Consider the following 13,451-nt stretch of genomic DNA (forward strand, 5'->3'; position numbering starts at 1 on the left):
TCTAATGGTACCTTTTATTTTACTTAATCTTTTACTTGCAGTTTGAAATGGTAACCTTTGACTCCCACCTCTGTTAACAATCAGTGATCTTATTTTACTTTCCTCTTTTTTCTCTCCTCTCTCCTTCCAGTTTTTAGTTGCATTTTTTCCACTTTGTCAGAACATGTAATACTGTTCCTCACTCCACGACCATGGTCTTGTTTTAGTTTTACCTCTACAATTCAAGATATAAAATGCTCTCTCTCAGTCCTCTTGCAAAATTTTCCCAGGCGTATTTTGGTTAAAGTTCATCCTGTAACAGATTTCTCAGAAAGGGCACACATTCATAGTATTCCCTTGAGTTCTGCCATATTCACTTTTTTCCCCCAGCTTTATTGATAAAATTGACATACAGCATTATATGAGTTTAAGGTGCATGACATAATGATTTGACATATGTATATATTGTGAAATGATGACCACAATAAGCTTGGTTAATATCCATCACCTCACATAGTTAAAAAAAAATTTTTTTCTTGTAATGAGAACTTTTAAGGTTAACTCTCTTAGAAGCTCTCATATATATAGTACAGTATTAACTGTAGTCACCATGCTGTACATTATATCCCCAGAACTTATTTATTATTGGAAGTTTATACCTTTTTACTACCTTCACCCAATTCACCCCCACCCCTGCCCCTACTACTGGCAACCACCAGTCTGTTCTCTCTTTCTATGAGTTTAGTTTTTTCAGATTCCACATATAAGTGAGATCATGCAGTATTTGTCTTCCTCTGTCTGATTTATTTTCGCTTAGCATAGTACCCTTGAGGTCCATCCATGTTGTTGCAACTGGAAGGATTTCCTTCTTTTTTATGGCTGAAAAATATTCCTCTATGTGTATTTGGGCTCCAAGCCTGGCCGATCCCAGGTCTGGCTGTGATCCAGGCCTGCGGCTAGGAATAGGACCCCAGATTTAGAATGTTACATTAGTGTAGTAGTGTGCGTGTGCCTGACATATGTAAACATACTTCAGCTTATTGTATCACGCACGAGTGGCTGAATGCCACTATTGTTCTCTGACATATATAAAGCCCATGCGGTCCCCTAATGGGGCAGAAGCGTGTTCCCCACAATAGAAGCACATTCCCCGTAATAAAGTAGGTGCTTGCTGTTTCATTCTCATGTCGGCCTGTTGTATGTTTTATCAGCTGGGCATCTCATCACTGATACCTTCCCTTTTCTATCAGCTTGGCACTGACAGTGTCCGTGTGTTAAAAAAGAAAAAAAATCAACCGAGTAAATTTGAAGATATAATTGGCTTTATTAAATGATTGGCGAATCGGGCAGCATCCCATTTAGCAACTAGAAGGGCTGTCTGAGAAGTTGAAGGAAATGAAAGGTTTTTATAGGAAGGACATCTTCTGGGGGGCGGGAAGAGAAGAAAGAAGGGTTTTTATTATGCAGATTGCCTCTTTTTTTAATTGGGGATGGAGAGGAACTTTGTGACAGGTTACCTTACTGGTACTTGACCAGAAAATTCTAGACAACCTGGTCGATTAAAATTACATTTCTGGGAAAAGTTGAAACTACAATTAGATCAAGTAATCTAGGTTTGGTGTCAGGGGCTTTTTAGCATGAGCGACTCAATGCCATTTGGGGCCTGTGGTTTTTCATATATAATATTTTCTTTATCTGATCATCTGTCAGTGAACACTTAGGTTGTTTCTATGTCTGAATGCTGCAGCGAACATGAGGGTGCAGATATCTCTTTGAGATAGTGAGTTTATTTCTTTCAAATATATTCCCAGGAGTGGGATTGCTGGATCAAATGATAGTTCTGAAAAGTTTTTGAAGAACCTCCATACCGTTTTCCATAGTGGCTGCACCAATTTACATTCCCACTACGGTCCACTGAGGGGTCCCTTTTCTCCACATCCTTGCTAACACTTGTTACCTCTTGTCTTTTTTATGACAGCCATTCTGACAGGTGTGAGGTGATATTGTGGTTTTGACTTGCATTTCTCTGATCATTAGTGATGATGAGCATCTTTTCATGTTGACTGTTTGTGTGTCTTCTTTGGAAAAATGTTTATTCAGTTCCTCTGCCTATTTTTAATTGAATTGTTGTTTTTTTTTCTATTGAGTTGTGTGAGATATATATTAACCCCCAATCAGATATATATGATTTGCAAATATTTCCTCTCATTCTGTAGGTTGTCTTCTCATTTTATTGATGGTTTCCTTCACTGTGCAGAAGCTTTTCAGTTTGTCATTGTCCCACTTGTTTATTTTTGCTTTTGTTATTGCCTTTGTTTTTGTGTCAAATCCAAAAAATCATTGCCAAGACCCATGTCAAGGAGCATACCTCCAAAACTCTATGCTTTGATGTCTTTGAAACTTGAAGTACAGCTTGGCAAGATGTAATATCCTTGTTTTACATTTCCGCATGTTTCTTGAAAATTCTGCTCTACTATTGTCTTGCTTATATGTTATTTTTAGGAATCTGATGCTAATCTAATTCTCTTGCCTTTGTAAATTATTTTGCTTTTTTGCCTGAGTGCCCTGAATTTTTTTTTCTTTACACAATTTTACAAGGAAATATATCACAGTTGATCATTCTGGGTCCGTTTTCCCAAGTATCTGGTAGGCCTTTTCAACATGTAGATGCAGGTCTTTTTATTTCCAGAAAGTTTTCTTGTTTTGTAGTTTTAGTATTAGTGCTATTCCATTGTTTTTGATGTTCTTCATTGGGGACACCAGTAATACTAATGTTCTACCTCCTTTGTCTACCATCCAATTTCAACCAATTTCTCTCCAACCTTTTTTGCTTCTTTATTTCATTTTCGTTCTTATTCTTTTCCTGCTTTTCTTCAACATCTTCCATTTCATTAAAATACATTTTATTAAAATGTATTCTCCTTTTTATGCCTTATAATTTTGTTTTCATTTTTTATATGTTTTTGTTTTTCTTTGATTTCTCTCTGGAGTTCAAGCAACTCTGATTTCTTTCTCTTTTTGTTCATTTTGGTTCTTAGTTTTCATATTTCTGACTCAAGGTTTTTTTCATATCTACAAGTTGTTGTTCGAGGATATTTAATTCAGTATGATGTGTGTTACAGTTTTTTTCCACTTCATCGTTGGTTTTCAGGGAGAAAACCAACAGAAAAGCTTTCATTTGTATTTTCCTGACTTTTTACAATATGAACGCCATCTACTTTTGTTGTTGTCTGTCTACTCATTTTGTGGACAGTTCCTAGTTTGAGAGTTCTTATTTCACTGTTTCCTCTTCTGTTCAGTTTCTTTTTATGGTATTGATGGTGAGGGAGAGGAGTAGAGGAAGGATCGGTATGTCTTGTTTCTATTTTGCGTCCGCTGAAGCCCCAATTTCCTCTTATTGTCTTCTTTCCATTCATTGCTTTGTCTCCAAGAGGTGCCAGCTCTTCTCTGTTTCTGTATACCTGGTTCTCCCCTAGAAGCATGTTTTCTTGGAGGCTGCCACTGCTGGTGCAGCAGTTTTCTGTGTGCTTTCACATCACTAATGCTGAGAAGTACTAAGTCCTAACTTGAGTTCAACGTTTCTACATTTATTGTTTTACTGTCTCTCTGGGGGTGATTTTGCCTGTGCTTCCGCTAAGCTCCCTGTACCCCTTTGCTCTTTTTTTTTTTTATAGAGTCTTTTTAGCCTCCCTTTATGTACTTTCCACATCCACAGGCTTGCAGAAGATAGGGAGTGAGATTTCTTATGGAATTTATTTCTTTCCCCCCTTCTACTTAATAGATCATTTGAAGGTTGCTGTGAACTCTGTCTCATTGTAATGATAATGTTGAAGGCATGGGTTCTGTGTGGGTTTTATTTATTCTCCTTGTTTATTTTATATCTGTTTCAAGAGACTGAGGGAGAGATTTGTACTTAGGCTACCTCCGTTGTTCTACAGACTTAAGATGTCCAACAATCCCTATTTTCACATAATTTTATACCTGAAAAACCCAAGAGTCAACTGAAAAACTGTTATAGTAAGAGAATTTAATTATGTGGTGAGGTATAAAATTAATAAATAGAAATTTATAACTATTATATTCAGACAGCTTGAAAGATATAATGGAGAATTACATGTATAATAGGAACAACCACCAGCTAAAAAGACCCAAATCAAAAAAAAAAAATACTAGGAATAACTATAATAAGAAACATGTAAACCCATTGCATTAGTTTCTTAACGCTGCAACTACAAAGTACCACACACTGGGTGGCTTAAAATAAACAGCAATTCATTTTCTCACAGTTCTATGGTCTTGAAGTCCAAAATCAAGGTACCGATTTGATTGGCAGGACCATCCTCCTTCTGAAGCCTTTAGGGGAGGATTCTTTCTTGCCGCTTTCAGCTTCTCTGAGCCCCAAGCATATCTTGATTCGTAGCAACACAGTCCAGTCTGCCTCCATCTATTTTCCTGTGGCTGACTTCCCTTCGTGTCTTTGTGTTTATCTCTCCTCTTCTAATAAGAACACCAGTCATACTGGGTTAGGGCTCACCCCACTTTTAGCATGACCTCACCTTAACTCGATCACATCTGCAAAGACACTATTTCCAAATAAGGTCACATTCACAGGTTCCAGGCATTAGGACTGAACACATCTTTTGGGGGTAAACGATTCAACTCATAACACCTATATAAGGACAACATTTTAAATACACTTGAAAGACAAAGAAATTTGAATAAATAGAAATATACACTATGTCCATAGATAAGAAGATTCAATATTTTGAGGGTGTGAAACTTTATAAATTAATTTAGGGAAGATTTACATGATCCAATAAAAACACTGACAAGAGTTCCTCTGGTATTGGAGATGTATATTGCAAAGTCCAAGTGAAAAACTAGACAAGTAATGATAGTCAGACTCTGAAAAAGAATAAGATAAAATTGCAAGCAAATGCTATTTAAAAAACATATTGAATAAACAGTAAGAAACACACTGTACTGATGAGGCTATGGAGAAACAGTTGTATAGATGGTGCAAATTTCCTCAACACCTACGAAGGACGACTTAGCAATAGCTCTAAGAATGCATATATCATTAGAATAAATAATTTTACGTGTGAAATTACGTATGTATAAGGGTATTCAATGAACCATTGCTTATTGTAGCAAGAGCTTGGAAACCCAAATTCTAACAAGAGGGAACTGGTTAAATAATGTTATATTCATAGAATATTCGGCAGCTGTAAAAGGGAATGAAGATATTTATTCTCTTTGTACTGATCTGGCAAGAACTCAATGCTGCATTGTTAAAAAAGCAAGATACAGAACTAAATATTCAGCTTTTTTAAAAAATGAGAAAATGAGGATGTTTTTATATTACTTGTATGTGCTTGAAGAAACCTAGGGCTGATGCAAAAGATGAGTACTGCCACTGTCTGTACAGAGGTATAAATGGGTAGGTGGGAAATAGCTTGAATGACATTTCCCTGTATACTAGTATATTTTCTAGCTTTCCTCCATTTTTCTAAATTAATTTTTTAAAAGAAATGTTAATGTATTAACAAATAAAAAGAGCTATCACATAACTTTTATTTTTAAGTGGCTAGGGTGCTCACCCAAGTAAGATAAATGTTCCTATACTCAGCCATTTTTTCCAGAAGTCTCTTTTAGATCATTTTAAAGTATATAATATTAAATTTACATTCTTCAACATTTACAAATAACACAAAATTCCTTTTATATAATATTCTTAAATCTTAAATTACTTTAAAGTGAAAACTGCTTGAAACTCATCTTTTCATGATGTAGAACACATACATAGTCACATCTTATTTATCTAAACTTTATAGTAAATTTTGGTTCTGTATGACTTTAGGTAAGTTATTTTGGCTCTCTTATTTAATTTTCCCTCCTGTAAAATGGAGATAACTATTCCGTAGGATTATTTTGAGAAATTACATAATAGCTATTATGACAATGCTGATTATAAAATTGTTTTATTTTCATTTGAATATAGATTAGGTATTATACAAGTTAAGTGGTATTCTAAATGAGAATTAGTAATTATGCTATTTTCTGCACAGACTGCTTCTTTCCGATTGTTACCATTTTTTTCTTCTTGGCCTCTTGGGTAAATTGAACATTTTATACTTGCATATTTCTTTGTATAGTACTTTGTATGTAAATTTATATTAATAACCAAGTAGTATTTTAAAATTTCTAGATCTAGCCTGTTGTGGTAGATCAAGTAAGAATAAGTCTTAATAATACTAATCTAAACATACATTGCTCTGGAAATGCAATTTTGCTAGAGAGCATATGTGTAACAACTGGTCTAATCCATGCAGTCATTGTGTGTAAGTGAATTAATGGTTTAAAATTTGGCTTGTACCGCTTGATAAAAGAACCTTCTGTTAGGTTCTTGGCAGGATCTCGAAATGTAATTTTGTTCTAAATTTGGGTGATCTCTTCTAATGTTGCTTCTTTGGGCAGGGCAGAAATAAGGTTTTTTTTCTCTTAGAGTTGTATTTTCAATAACTAAGAACAAATAAATGCAATGATCTATGAAAATGTTTGAAACAAAAATATCACTTAGGTTTTTATTGTGGAAACATATATTGAAATATGTCATTAATCCAGTTTTGCCAGGGAAGGAGGGAAAAATTGTTTTTGAATTTACTTGGTGAAATACAATTGTGTCTAATTTCCCTTTAGTGAATTTACTTGGTGAAATATAATTCTGTGTCTAATTTTCCTTAAGTATTAAGCTGCCAGTTGTCAATTACTTTGTCATTGTACCATCTATAACCATGCCTGGCCCATTTGTTCCCTTTTTACTGAGTATAATTGGCTTCTATTTTCATGTCCGGAAATCAAGAAAAGTAATTTAATAAGAATTTTATATAAAATAAAATCAGTAAGGTGAAGAAAGGCCTGAGGACTTGAGTTACTGAAAGCTAATTTGAGAGCGAGAGTGTTCTTTTTTTTTGCTTAGTCCAATGGGTTAAGATTGTTAGATAAATGGATTATATGGTGAATATAAACTTATCTGATATAGTCAAGAAATGAGTGAGTGTTTCAGTTACTAAAGAATTATTGAATATAGCCGATATTGCTTATTTTTAAAGAATTAGAATGCAGATAATTTTTACTTAGTCTTTGGGGAACATTATTTAGTCTCACTCTAGTTCAGGGGTTTAGCTCTCTACTTAAAATCTTCCCAAGGCTTCCCGCTAATCTGATTTATTTATTTATTTATTTTTAAATAATGTCTTGTATGATCTGGCTTCCAGCCTCATCTCTTAGCAGCCTTCCTGCCCTTTGTCTTCAGGTGCATAGATCTTCCTTCAGGTCCTGGAAATTTCCTGTGTGCTTTTCTTCCTCTGAGCATTTCCCTATGCTATTCGTTCTACTGGCTGTGATGTAACCCCCTCTCTTTGCCAGTGGCTTAACTCTGTTTGTTTGTTTGTTTGTTTGTTTGTTTGTTTGATGAGCTCAGCTCAAACTTTACTTCCTCCGAGAAATCTTTTCTAAAACTACCAGAGTCCCAGTCTCTTGTTTCCTTTACATCTTTTTTGTCTCTGAAGAAGCACTTATAGTAATTGTCATTAAGTAGTTGATTTCAAAATTCATCGTTCATTGTAGGCTCTATGAATGCAGGAACTGTGCCATTGTTTTTCACAGTATCTTTAATGCTCAGCCTAGTGTTTGACGTGCTGTAGGCAGTCAGTAAGTATTAAATAAGTAAACAAATAAGTAGTGGCCAGACAACATGACTCATTATTTCACTGCACATGTGTAGAAGACTGCTAAAAGTTGTTATTACTTACTTGTAGTATTAACCAGTTTTTATCATTGTAGAATCTGGAAAATTATTTTTTAATTAAAGATGAGCAATGAACATAAAAGCAATTATCTTTTTTTTAAGTTAAAATATTGATGGTTCTATGGATGAGCAGCTTTTAGTACATAAAAATGTTTTTAAAATTTTATTCTTGTATACTGTTTATTTAACCTTAAAAATGAGCAAAATTAAATATACCCTATTAAAATTTTCTTTCAGAATAACTTTTTAAAAAATCAGTGAACCCAGCTATAATGCTGGTCCCAAAACACTTTTTGTTAATGATAGAAAAATTACACTTTTAATTCTCCTATACAGCTTAGTGACATTTCAGGCATATGAATGTGTTAAATATTTCTTTTCATTTTCTGCCACCAAGTCTTATTAAATGAGATTTTCATACACTATTAAAGGATGAAAATAAATAAAATATTGAGTATATACTTAATTTAATAAACATTTCTTAAGAAAGAAAGAAACAAAAACAAATATTTCTTGGGTTCGAACCATATGCCAAACACTGGATATATTATAGTGAATGAAATAAATAGGATCCCTGCCCTCATGGAACTTACACTTTTGTTGGCAGAAATAGACCACATTCTGATAATCACACAAATAAACAGGTAACGACAACTCTATATGTACTATAAGGAGAAAGTAGGAGAGCATTAAGTAGAGACCCCTGACCTAATTTGGGTAGTGGGAGCAGGACAGTTTTCTCTGAAGAAGTGATATTCAAGATGAAATTTGAAAGTTAACCATTGGTGAAATTTCCAGGGAGAGGGAACAGCATGTGCAGAGGTCCTGAGGCAGAAAGAACATGTGTTTGAGGAAAGACCAGATCAAACATGAAGGAGTGGGCCATTAAAATGTGATTACCATCACTAATTCAGAAACAGGACCTCTAAATGTTCAGTGGGGGGACTAGTGAAATAAATTATGGTATAATGATGTAAAGGAATACTATGTAGCTGTAAAAAAAATAAACGAGGATATTTACTACCTACAAAAAAAAAAGCTCACTTGATCTTAGCCAAAAGGCCAAGAAGCGATCAAAAAAGTAAGGACAATTTTAATTTAATGCTGAAATAAAAGAAGAAGGAACTAAAAAAGGTTAAACCCAATCCAATGATATATGACTTGTCCTATAGGAAATTTTAAAGGATTCTTTTGGAATAGAAAGTTATCTTTGTATATGGAACTAATAGTAATAGTAATTATATGTGTTGTTATATTTTGAGGATATGTTTATTGTATCTCAAGTCCAGTACATTTTGTAAATTAGCATAGTCATTAAGAACATGTCTGTTATTCTGAGAACATGGGTCGATAGTCTGTCATTGCCATTTGCACAGTTAACTGGGCAAATTACTTCAACTTTTCAAACTCATTTTGTCATCTGTAAAATGCAAACAGTAATAATTTTTAGCTGATAGAGTAGTAGTGTGAATTGTATGAGATCATACATGTGGATCACTTAGGAGGGTGCCTGGATATGCTTGTCACCTAAGAAAAAGATACATACAGTCACTTTCTATGAAATATCTTCTAATTAATATTACTTACAGGAAATAGAGTGCAGAAAGAGAATACTGAGGGAAGTTATGCCAAAAAGTTATTGTAAGTGACTCTTAGAGGTTGGGTTATGGCTGATATTTCTTTTTTACTTTATGTTTTGTATATTTTCCAAACTTCGAAACATGAACACATGTTTAAAACTAGTAACATCTTCCATTTAAAAATGCTGCCTTTGCTGCAATTTAATTTTTAGTAGCATAACACTAGCAGCATTAGAAAGTCCACAAACCCTGATGTCAGTTCTATAAATTTTTTTATAATTATTTTTGCTTTCTTCCTTATATTTTGATTAATGTTGTACCATTTTAAAAGGCTTTGTGACTAGAGCTGCTAAATTGTGATTGGAAAGAAAAGGGCTTGCATTTTGAGACCAGACCATCTGTGGGAGTTATATTGTCTGACACTGACATGAGATCATGGCAGATGGTGAGGTCACAAATTGACTTTTTGAGCTTGACATAATGTGTTCATGAAAGTGGAAGAAGAAATCCGATTTATTTTTCTAACCAGCAAAAAACTTGGTGGCAGGAAGAAGTGTACAATTGTTGTCTGGATTAAACATAATGCATCAGTGCACATAATCGGTTTATCTTTGAGAATCACCAGTACTGCCAAAAGATGGCAATTTCTTGAAACATTTGGTGCCTTAATAAAAAATAAAAAATAAAATGTTTATTTACTTTCAAGACACTTGACTTAAGTCATATATTGCAATAATTTTTAGCTTAAAGACAATGTAAAAGAAAGAGAAAAACTTTTAAAATACTTAGAAACATATATTATTTTTTAAATTAAAAGGTTATACGCTGTTATTCAAAGCCAATACAACCTACTTCTTAATTTTTAATTGAATGAAGCAGCTCTGTCACAATCCCACTTCTTTGTGTAACATTGATCTTAATATAATTTTATATAATTTAAATTACATTTGAAGATTTATGCTTAATGTTTTCCGTCATCTACTAGGATGTCTCCAGTGCTTGGATTAGTGCCTTACACTTATTGGGCATTCAGTGTTTGCTGGGTGAATAAATAAATTAATTAATGAAGTTATTGCTTACTATTAATTTTAGAAAAGTTTTTCTTAACAGCTAAACACTTTTTTTTCTGTTTTAAATTGAACTTATGCTGTGATATTTTTCACTTCTACTATCTGAGAACTATGTATTATCTATTTTGGAGGAAGAAACCTTAATTTGTCGTAAGAAATCAGTGAACTGCTTTTTTCCCTAACACTGATTTAGTACCAACCTTGTGCTAGGTAGTGTCTGAACAATTTTTCACATCTTGCCCCATTTAATTAAGTAGATATACTATTACTGTTTCACAGATGAGAAAATTAAGGCACAGAGACATTAAGGTAAATTTGCTCGAGAAACTCATATGTTTTGGCTCTCTTTCAAACGTGAAGATACAAAGGGAATACTAAACAAAATTTTCTTTTGTCAAGCTCATTGATGTCGCTAAGCAGTATTTTTATTTGTGGCCTATTGCTATAGTGTGCTGAAATAATAACACTTAATTTCTTTTATTCAAGTGACTGGTACAGTGCCTCTCAATAGCATAGCCCTTAGGAAATATAATATGGTATTGAATACTGAATATAGTAATGAAGCAGATAACATGGATACAATCAGCTCTAACCATTACAACCATACTCTGGACATGAAGAAATGGGGAGAAGGGGAAAAGAACATTTATTAGCAAAATCTGGTAGCTCAGCCCAACAATGTCTGCTTGCATTTCATTGGCCAGAATTATGTCATATGGTCAGCCTATATGAGAGGAAGACTGAGAATGTAGTATTTTTAGTTGAGCACGTTACCGCCTTCAACTTCTCCTAAAAAAGAAGAGGAAAGTGATACTGGGTATTCTAAATTTTAACAGGTACTTTGGATGGAAAAGACCATATTGTTTTCTGTTACGACTACGTTTCAGTAGGTTATAAGATGATCTTTGAACTATTTAAAATTGATTTTTTGTGTGTGTGTGGTTAGGAATATCCAGTGTTTATGTTTAAACCAGAGAGCATTTAGCACATTGACTTGGTAGATTTGATGATTTTCACGTCCATTGTTTCTAATTTACTCCTAACATAACCCTGAATATCTCAGTGTACCTGTTTTTCAGATGAGGACACTGAAGCTCAAAGAGGTTAAGTTACTTGGTCAAGGTCATACAGCTAGTAAGTGTGAGAGCTGAGACTGAGCCTAAAAAAAAAAATTCATGCGTTTTCCACTCTGCTAACAATGCTGCCTTATTTATTAGCATACTTCAAGCAAGACACTTAGAACCAGTTGTTATTTTGATTTTTTCTGTTTCATTAGTTCTTTTACTTTTCTTCTTCCTTTGAGTTTTTCAATGATCTTTTTAAGCCTTTAAGTTGGTTGCTTAATAAATGAAAAGAAATGTAAATTTCTATCTGAGTACTATTTCAGCTACACTTTACAAGTTTTGTTATTATTTTCTTTGTCATTCTAAATATTTCAAACTTCTCTCTTTAATTTATGGATTGTTTGAGCAATAATATATTTTCATTTTCTAAATACATGACTTAACTTTTTTTAAATGACTGATTCCTAACTTAATTGCATTGTGATCAGGGACCATAAACTATATAATATTGCTTCTTTGAAATTTGTTACTATTTTTTGATGATTTTGAATGTGGACAAATTTTGTAAGTATGATCTATTAGATAAAGCTTGGTTAAAAATATCAATCTTCAAAATGTAGTAAGTACTTAAATTCTTAGTTTTAATATGTCGGATAGTTTGGTACATGAGATATTAGGAACTCATACTTTTTAATTTATTTAATATTTGTAATACCGAAGAGGAAATAACAAGTAATTGATAATGTAAAACAGTCCCACTGTAGGAACGTAATTTTCATATGAAGTCATATGGTAGACATTGTGAGCAAATCTGCAGGTACAGTTGGAAAGCAAAAATCAGAGTTATAGTTCTAATCTTACTTGGATTTTTAAATTTATGTTTTCTTTATCAATGAAAAAAATATAAATGATGTTTTATTGAAAAGTAAAAACATTTCTTTTTTCCACAGAGGTTTACTCGATTCTAATTCTAGCATATAAGGCAGATTTAAAGCTTCTATTTTTTTCAAGCCCCTTTTTTATTGTCTTTCCAAAATTAAGGTTTATTTTATCCTTCTGCGTGAATGTCTTATTAAAGTTTTAATTTTGAAATCATTTAAAATAAGAAAAAAGCTGTAAAAATAGGTCAAAGAATTCCTGAATACCCTTTACCCAGATTCACCAATTGTCAACATTTGGCACATATACTTTATTATTCTCACTTTCTCTATATATACAGATTACATATTTTTTTCATCATTTGAAAGTAAGTTGCTACTCATATGCCCCTCTCACTCCTAAATATTTTGGTTTATTTTTTCTAAGAACAGGGATGCTTACCTTAAGAAAACACACATACACACAATTCTGTGATCAAAAGCAGGAAATATAACACTGAAACAATATTGTTATCCAGTCTGTGGACTGTACTTTGATTTCTCCAATTGCCCCAATAAGAAAACAATTGTCTTCATAGCAGTTATTTTTTCTGGTCCAGAGGCCAGTCTAGAATCATAGACTGAATTTAACTTTCATGTGACTTTAGTCTTTTTTAATCAGGAATTATTTCTCAGGTTGCTTTTGTCTTTCATGACATTAACATTTTTGAATAATTCAAACTATTATTTTACAGAATATCCCTCAATTTAAATTTCTTTGATATTGCCTCATAATTAGGTTTAGATTATGCATTTTGGGTAGAAATACCTCAGAAGTGATATCATCGCATTCAATGCAACTGAGGAGATGCAGATTTTGGTTCGTGCCATTGTTGGTGGTCATTTGGTGGCTTTGATCACTTTGGCTAAAACGATGTGTGCAGGTTTCTTCACTGTAAAATTTGAATCGATATGTATTTTGTGGGGAGATATTTGAATTATTTTCGGGAATTCACTTAAAGAACAATATATGTCACATAATAAATTTATGACATAAATGTTGCCTATTATTATTATTATTACATTACTAT

General features: G+C 33.1%; 1 protein-coding gene across 2 annotated transcripts in view; it reads left to right on the top strand.

Moving 5' to 3' along the window:
• The window catches only part of TFDP2 (transcription factor Dp-2), a 144,819-nt gene that overhangs the window by 19,106 nt on the left and 112,262 nt on the right, over positions 1–13,451 (top strand). The gene's annotated exons all lie outside the window — the stretch shown is intronic.

The sequence above is a fragment of the Rousettus aegyptiacus genome, unplaced genomic scaffold (assembly GCF_014176215.1).
Source record: "Rousettus aegyptiacus isolate mRouAeg1 unplaced genomic scaffold, mRouAeg1.p scaffold_m13_p_4, whole genome shotgun sequence".
NCBI classification, from domain to species: Eukaryota; Metazoa; Chordata; class Mammalia; order Chiroptera; family Pteropodidae; genus Rousettus; species Rousettus aegyptiacus.